At 41.5% G+C, this 9,166-nt stretch overlaps 1 pseudogene; it reads right to left on the bottom strand.

Annotated features, from left to right (window-relative positions):
* Positions 1-7,509: 7,509 nt before the first annotated feature.
* Positions 7,510-8,031, bottom strand: LOC100398541 (adenylate kinase 4, mitochondrial pseudogene; annotated as a pseudogene).
* Between the last annotated feature and the right edge of the window lie 1,135 nt (positions 8,032-9,166).

Raw genomic sequence — 9,166 nt, 5'->3', positions numbered from 1 at the left:
GCAGCACAACATAGTAATTAAACACCTGGATTCATAAACCCTGGATTCCTGAATACTCCACTGAATACCCTTGGACGAATTGCTTAGAACTTTCTGTAACCAGTTTCCTTATTTATTGATTGATTTTCTTTTTGAGATGGAGTCTCACTCTGTAACTCAGGTTGGAGTGCAATGGCGTGAACTCGGCTCGCTGCAACCTCCACCTCTCAGGTTCAAGCAATTCTCCTGCCTCAGCCTCCCCATTAGCTGGGATTACAGGCGTGCCCCACTACACCCAGCTAATTTTTGGAATTTTGGTAGAGATAGAGTTTCACCATCTGGCCAGGCTGGTCTCAAACTCCTGGCCTTGAGTGATCCACCTGTTATTTGTAAAATGAGAATGATAATAATAGTACCTACCTCATAGGTTTGTTGTGAAAATTAAATGAGCTAATATGTCAAGATCACTCAGCACAATGCCAAGGTATATAGTAGGTGCTCAATAGATATTGGACATTATTATTTAAAGATTCCTATCACTTACTCGTGAGAACCAGGTTGATGTGTGTGTCCTGTGAACCTTGAGCCTAAGGGTAGCGTGCAGAGACCCTGCAAATCCTTTGCAATTGCATATAAATTACGTTTTTATGCATTTTGCTGTGAACTGGTTCTATAGCCCTTCTCAGATTCTCAAACAGGGTCTCTGACACCTGTACTGAGCTCTACAGCTTTGCTCCCAAACATGTGCCCTGGACTAGCAGTAATAGAGTAGAATTAGCCTCTGCATTAACAGAGGCTAATTCTAAGAGAAATTCAGACTCTCAGATTCTACTCCAAATCTACTGAATCTAAAACTGCATTTTATTTTATTATAAGCAGAAAAAAAACCTTTTATTTCCATCAAATGGAAATGTATGAACCTTCAAGCAAGATAATCAAAATAATAATACAATTGACAGGGTATCATATACAGATCAGACTAGAGGTTTAGATACTTTGAAACACATACACCAAAATTAAGAACTGTCCCACTGAGGAAAAGCACTCTGACTCATCATACACACATGACTTCTGGGAAACTTGAGCTGACATTTCACAGGATAGTAAACCCAAGAGACAGGTTGTCATTGGGTTACAGAACTGATCTGAGCTGGAGAGGGATCACAGCAAAATGTCATCCACATTGTAACTCCACAATTTCCCTGGAGAGCTATTCATCTCAAAAAAAAGAATATAGGGCCGAGTGTGGTGGCTCACGCCTGTAATCCAGCACTTTGGGGGGCTAACGCAGGGGGGATCACGAGGTCAGGAGATTGAGACCCTCAAACATGGTGAAACCCCATCTCTACTAAAATACAAAAATTACTCAAGAGTGCTGGCATGCACCTGTAGTCCCAGCTATTCAGGAGCTGAGGCAGGAGAATCACTGGAACCCAGGAGGCGGAGGCTGCAGCGAGCTGAGATCATGCCACTGCACTCCAGCCTGGAACGCAGAGCGAGACTACATCTCAAAAAAAAAAAAAAATCCCAAAAAATACAAAACAAAAAAACACAAAAAGCAAGAATATATAAAAATCAATAGTACAAATTCTTATAAAACTAGAAAAGCCTTCTAAGCCGTGATATTCTTGGAGCTTACATAAAGGCTAAGTTTTCATTTTTCTTCCCTTGACTCTTCTCTAAATTAAATAGAAAATAGTTTATTTAGGACATTTCTGATTTTATAGCCAAAGCTTTAAAATGAAAACAAGAATAATTTTATAAAACAAATTAAACACATATCAACCCTAGGCGGAATCTTCAAGGTAGTCTACTCCTTTGAAAAGCTTTAAGCAGTAGGGTGAGGTGGCTCATGCCAGTAATCCCAGCACTTTGGGAGGCCAAGGTGGGCAGATTACCTGAGGTCAGGAGTTCGAGACCAGTCTGACCAAAATGGTGAAACCCCATCTCTACTAAAATACAAAAATTAGCCAGGTGTAGTGGCAGGTGCCTGTAATCTCAGCATCTTGGGAGGCTGAGGCAGGAGAATCGCTTGAACCCGGGAGGCAGAGGTTTCAGTGAGCCAAGATCGCACCACTGCATTCCAGCCTGGGCAATAAGAGTGAGACTCCATCTCAAAAAAAAAAAAAAAAAAAAAAAAGATTTAAACGGGAAAGCTTTTATTTAAAGAAAGACACTGTGCTTCTGGGAACAACCTAATTATTACCAGAGGAAGGGATTTCATATCTATGCCATACAAAAAGCCTTCACCCTTTAGAAGTGTTTTTACTGAAGCTCTCTCACATATACCACATACACACACTCACAAAATGATCAAATTGGGGGATTCCCTGAAACATACAGATAACGGCATTTATTCTGGCAAGAACTGTGCAAATTGTCACAAGAAAGATAAGGGATGGCAAGTATGAATGATTATCTTCCAACAGATGCAGGAAGCGAATTTTTTTTCTTAGTTGAAATACAGCTTCTCAACATCTGGGGCTTGCACACCTCTCATCTGGAAAACAGACTGGATCAGTTACATGCAGAAATAAATGATAACTTGTTATCAGACCACATTTCCATATTAAAAGAAGTCTCCATTACCAGGTCCTCTTTTTAAAGACGCCAAATAGACCAAGGAGTTACTAAAAATGAAAGGAGATAGTGAGAAAACAAGTCACATTACAAATAGGACTTCACCTTATGAATTGCCTCTCCAGCAAAATCAACTGCAGAAAAGAAAGACTCTGTTAAATGAAAGGTAATAAATGGAATTCTCAGGTGGACACAATACCTCCTGAAACCCTGCAGCAGAGTAGAGATGAGGCACGCCCTCTGTAGATACAGTGTTTGACTACTAGTGTGACTCCCTCAGTGCCCAGTTTCCTGTGTCTGTCCCTAAGCGCCAAAGGCAAAGATTACAGGCTGAAGCAAATACATTGTTTTATCTGTTAATGAGAACAGGGAACCTAAACTAGGGAGAGGTACAAAAAAGGCCCTTTGAATTTCCTGATAAACCCCTACGGGTACATGAAAACATGTTTAAAAAACAGGATTATTTCCATCTATACTACAACAAGGCAAGTTGATTGAGATTATTACATAGGTAATTGATGAGGATTTGATTAGCCATTGCATATAATGTGCTTAATACGGAGTAAATAAACAGTAACTACTGTCTATACCTTAACATATTTGGAAATACGCAGTATTTATTATTTGAGCAAAGACCTCCAGCAGGCTTAAATTCTTTGGACAAAAAGAGCTAATGTCAAATACTGAACTCAGTTTCCAGTGAACTTAATTTTATAAAAGCACTATTTATAGGTTTGTGCAGGCATTCTTCTAAAGTTATCTTGCCTCAACATCTTAAATAGCAGAAAAAACCACAGCAGCACCTCCCTCCAAGAATCCTTCCTCATTCATGCTATTCTTACCTTTCTCCTTCCCTACCAAAGAGAGGAGCACACCTTGGGTAAAAATGGAGCTCATCTGAGCTTGGCTGCCGGAGGACAGCAGGGGAGTTGTCCCTGGGGAAGGACAAGACAGGAAGTGAATCTCCCCTGGTTACTTCCTCAACTGTTGCACGACAAGTAGATGGTGGGCAAAGGTTTGGATTTGGCATTCAGAATCATGTTAATGTGTAATGGAATAGAGAGACAGTGGTGCAAAAGTCAGGAGTTAACTTTTGTTTGATGTTCCATTATCGCTTGTTTACCTACCAACATTTTGAGAAGGATTATTTTATCATCAAGACCTTGTTTAGAGTGGGAGTGAGGGGGTGATTTGTTTTGATCTCAGGAAGAAAAGTGAGCAGGGCCTGGATAGCTCCAAGGAGCTCAAAAGCCTATGTGTGCACACCATGGCTAGGGATGGCTCAAGGGTAAAGGCCACCTCAGGGCCACTGCCCAGTGGGCACCGAAAGCGTAGGTAAGAAACATGAGCTAGCCTCCTTCACAGATTAGACTGGACCCCAGCCCAGCCTACTTTGACAAACTTTTATTCTATTCATAAAGGATGTCTTAGGCAGGAAGACTAAGACTCTCCCCTAGCAGCTTCCTTTGCTTAAACAAAGGAAAAAGAAAAAAAAAAACAAAGGAATGTCATAAAAAGGTGAACATCACTTTGGTGAGCTCTACTATTTTTTTTCTTTCTTTTTTTTTTTTAAGAGACAGGGTCTTCCTGTGTCATCCAGGCTGGGGTATGGAGGAGCAATCATAGCTCACTGGAGCCTTGAACTCCTAGAATCAAGCAATCTTCCTGTCTTAGTCTCCTGAGTAACTAGGACAACAACTGTACACCAGCGTGCCTGGCTAATTTTTTATTTTTCTGTAGAGATGGAATCTTGTGATGTTGCCCAGGCTGGTCTTGAACTTCTAGCCTTTGACAATCTTCCCATCACGGCCTCCCCAAACTCTGGGACTACAGGTATGGACTAGCTCCACCAAACCTAGACTAACTCTGTTATTCTTGATGAGGCCATAAGCAGAAGCAAGCAGACTTAAGACCCTTGGTTGCTTGAACCCAAGTAGCTATGAATAACATCCAGGAACAAGCTCAGTCTTCTGAGTCAGGAAAACCTGGGCTGGAGTCCCAGTTACACTGGTCACCAGCAGCAGAAGCCTGGGCAAGATGCTTCACATCCGTGGGACTCCTGTCTTCTTTGTTTATCAACATTAAATCATGCCTATTTCATAGGATGCTAGAAAAATTGAGATGCTAATAAAGGTTTTAAAACTGCACATTTCACTTAGTAGGTTTTCAATAAACAGTACCTATCTTAAGTCTGCCTTAGTATTGGAGGATATTAAATACAGCAGCATTTCCAAGGTCTAAGTAAGTAAGAAGCCAGTTAGGATAAGGGAAGCAAACTGAATTAAGAGCTGAGTAGAATGACAGAATGTGAGGTCAGGTTGGAATCTTAGAAACCATCTAAACCAACCTCTTTGCTTAACGGTGAAAGAACAGTCACGTGTGGCAGTAGAAGGAAAAGCAAGAAAAGATGTCCTTTTAATTTTACTTTTTTCAAAACATTTTCAAGATAACTTTAATTTTTATGAACTAATTTAAGGGAAAACTAGCGAGTTTGTTGAAGAAAACCAGAAATATATTTTTTAAGGCCATTGACCACGAAACTAGCATTATGTTTCAAAGATCATGGAAAACGTATTTATCTCTTTTTGGTCTCACCTAAACCAGCATGGACCCTCAACTGCTGGACAGTCTCAGCAAACACACACACTGTTGAGACTTACGGAGTGACTCAGTGTTGGCTAGAATTGTCTGTGGGCTGGAAGGAAAGAGGGAAAGAAGGATGGATGGAGGAGTGAAATATGGCAACAGGGATCAGGCCATTTCCCACACCTCTCCCAAACTCCAAAGGCAATGATCACATTGGAGGGTCAGCTAAACACAAAGGGAAGTGAAGAAAGAAGTTTGAATATTTTCCTGGTTTCCAAAAAAGCAGACTTTCTGCTTTTGAGTGTTCTACAGAAAAACTTTAATGCTCTATGTTTCCTACTTTGTGGAAATTTTCTCTATGGCAGAATTACTCTAAATCATGCAAATTTCCTCATATCAGACTTACTTTTCCCTATAACTGGTTCCTCAGCAAGCCTGAGTTTTATCTATATATTGGATATGCACCCCATCTCCACAAACTGCCATTCAGTTGCATCTCTAAATTCTAAAGTGCTCAGTCAATATAATGCACTGACAATTCATAGATCTGATGGAGCATTTTCATTGCATAAACCTAAAAAGGAAACTATCTCATATGTTTGAGAGGATGGGGAAGAGACTGGTCTATATTTCCACTAAGGCAGACAAAAAAAATCACATGAAGGGACAAGGGGAGAGGAGCTGGCAAGAGTTTGGGCAGTACTTTGAAGGAAGATGTGCTCATTATCATACAGATTATACATGACAGCGAATTGACTAAGGATTCACTGGGATATCTTCAGAAAGGAAGTAATGTGTTTCAACACCACTGAAGTGTTAAATTAGACTTCTTTTCTTCTCCCTAGTAGGAAAAGTTAGACAGGAGGCACTCCTAGGAATAGTAAAGGACACTAGCTGGGGACAGTCATGATGCATGAAGAAGGGACACATATTTTTGAGGCAGCAGGAATAAAAAACATCATTGTCCTTCCCAGAGGACACAAGAATTATTCAAGGTAACCACCAAGTCTGAAAACCAGGCAGGTCTTTTAACAAATGGTTTATTGATATAAGGTTGTAATGAATGACAAAATATTAGTATCTAATTCTAGACTTTATGGTCACTCCATAGGATGAATCTTTGGAACAGAAAAAAAAAATAAAGATTTTGTTTTCCTGTAATTGTAAAGCTGTTATACTCAGTCCAGGCACAGCTAGTACAACCTTCTGCTCAATCCCACAGGCTCCGTTCTCTTTGACACCTATATATAATATGTTTGAGTCACTCCCAGGATGACACACTGTCAGCATCAACAGTTAGCAGCACTTTCAAGTTACATTTTATTGTCCTGACTAGAAACCTTAACTATTCAATTAGTCCAATAATTCCAAATAGTCTTATTACTTGTATACATAAGATATGATCTTACAACATTTATGTAGCTAAATACTTACACTTCCCATGTTTTTTTAGGATTCCCAAAAGACTTTTAGGGGTTTAATTTTGTTCATGATAAAAGAAAGGAACAGTGTCAATACACAAGAGTCAGACCAGCAGTTTAATAAGTTCCTCTTCAGAAAGAAGATCCTCTTCACAGCTCAGTTCTGGTGCATAAAGAGATTCAATACAACCCCCTCACTCTCAGTTCTTAAAAGAATTTGAGAGGGATAAGAAAAATAATGACCCGTTTTGTTTAATAGTCTAAGAGTGAAAACAGATGTCAAAAAATATATACAGTCTAAAAAAAAATAGAAGCCAGATGCTTTCATCCCAGGATGTCTGAAAAGGAGAGACTCTATAGAGCACAGATGCCAAAAAAGGAGTTACTCCTACCCGAAAAAAAATGAACTGTGGACACAGTCACACAAGACCAGAGAAACAACCACCGAGAGTAAGTAGCTTCAATTTCACTGTCACCAGGAGGGCACACAGTAGATAACCTGGGACAAAATCTGGGCTAGAGCCCTTAGTAGATTCAGGCTTCCAGGTGCTGTGGTTCAACAGTTTTTGTAGGGGTGGGAGAACCAGAAACCATCACTGTCATGTGTAAAAAAGGGATACCACAGCAACAACACAGCTGTCAAAAGTCAGCTGGAGCTGAAGTTACACCCCATTTGAAATCCACACTGTACTTGCTTTCCTGTGAAGGGCTTGAGAGTGCAGAGACACGTTAAACATGTGTAGGTGACCTTCCTTTTGAAAGGCAGAGAGGGGGGCCTCTTCATGAACTCTTTCTACTCATTTGTTTTCCTATAAGTTCACCATTTCAAGTAGAAAAGATGCTGCAAGCTACCTCAGCTAACTTCTAATTTGGATTCAACATCAATATTACACACACAATTGAATGAATGACCACATCTTCCTGGTTCCTCCATTGGGCAGAGTTAATAAGCTTCTTTGGACTGAATAGGTGTGATCTTGTTTACACACTTGAGAAAAGTGTGTAAACATGGGCCAGATTTTGTCGTCTTCGTTCCAGAGAATTGATGGAGAAGTCCTTGGCTCCTGCATAATCTAATGACTGGCTTTGCCACATCCCTATAATGTCTTAGCCTGGCAGCAACTACTTCAGGTTTATCATCCTCCTGCTGGACTAATGGTTCACCAGTGACATCATCAATCCCACCTACATGAGGTGGATAGAAGTCCAGGTTTTATGCACTTCTGCTAGGAGGGTGAATGCAATGGCAGCTGAGATGATTTTTAAGTGTTTCACATGGAGTGTTCAAACGGATCGTTAAAACCACTTCACAGATTTTGTCCAGGGCTTTGGCTTGTCCCAATGTCCTAGAAAAACCGTCAAGGAGTCCGTGCTGGCCACGCCTATTCTCCAACTCAGACATCATTAGGCATGTGATCACATGGTCTGGAACCAAAAGACTTTTCTCTATACACCGCTTTGCCATCTCACCAACTTCGGCGTAGGGCTTGACGTTCTCCGGCAAGAAGTAGCCATCGGAGAGATGCTGGAGGGAGAAGTTCTGGGCGATCCTCTGGCACACAGTGCCCTTGCCAGAGCCGGGGGGCCCGAGGCTAACTGCGCACAGGAGTTTGGAAGCCACTGCCTTTGCGAGGAGGGGGCGGCCAAACGCGCAGCCCAGACCGCAGCCCCAGAGGGGCTGGCACCCTCCCCTACCTCTGGCACCCTCTGCTTGCACTGTTGTTGTTGTTTTGTTTTGAGATGGAGTTTTACTTTTGTTGCCCAGGCTGGAGTACAATAGTGTGATCTCGGCTCACTGCAACCTACGCCTCCCGGGTTCGAGTGATTCTCCTGCCTCAGCCTCCCGAGTAGCTGGGACTACAGGCACCCGCCACCAGGCCTGGCTAATTTTTGTATTTTTAGTAGACACGGGGTTTCACCATGTCGGCCAGGCTGGTCTCTAATCCTGACCTCAGGTGATCCGCCAGCCTTGGCCTCCCAAAGTACTGGGATTGCAGGCATTAGCCACTGCGCCTGGCCCTAAAACGGCAATTTAAACAAGATCCCAGGTGATTCCTATGTACATTAACTCTAGAGAAGCACTCACCTAGAAATTTCCCAAATCTCCCTAATGAGAAGAATCACCCAGATGCTTGTTAAGTACGTAGATTATCCAGCATATTTCTTAGACATTCCGATTCATTAAATCTGGTAATTTGAAAAATTACTCTGAGTTAGTCTCATACAATAGGTCCTTGAAGAACCTCACTTCATTATAACGTTGATGAGAAAAAAAATTGACACCCAGCTGAGGCCACTGCCTGTGTGGAGTTTGCATGTTCTTCCCATATATGCCTACGTTTTCTCTGGGTGCTCCAGTTTCCTCCCATATCTCAAAATTGTCCACATGAGGGGAAGGGGCATGCCTCTACATGGTCACAGTCTGAGTGAGTTTGGGTGTGTGTATGAATGTGCCCTGTGATGGGATGACATTCTGCTAAGGGCTGGTTCCTGCCTTACACCCTGAACTGACAAGACAGGCACTAACCCTGAACTGAATAAATGGACTGGAAAATATAAATAGATAAATAAAAATTATTAAAAATAAAAACTGAGTCTAT

The sequence above is a fragment of the Callithrix jacchus genome, chromosome 2, assembly GCF_049354715.1.
Source record: "Callithrix jacchus isolate 240 chromosome 2, calJac240_pri, whole genome shotgun sequence".
Lineage (NCBI taxonomy): Eukaryota > Metazoa > Chordata > Mammalia > Primates > Cebidae > Callithrix > Callithrix jacchus.
This window is presented reverse-complemented; position numbering and strand designations above follow the sequence as displayed.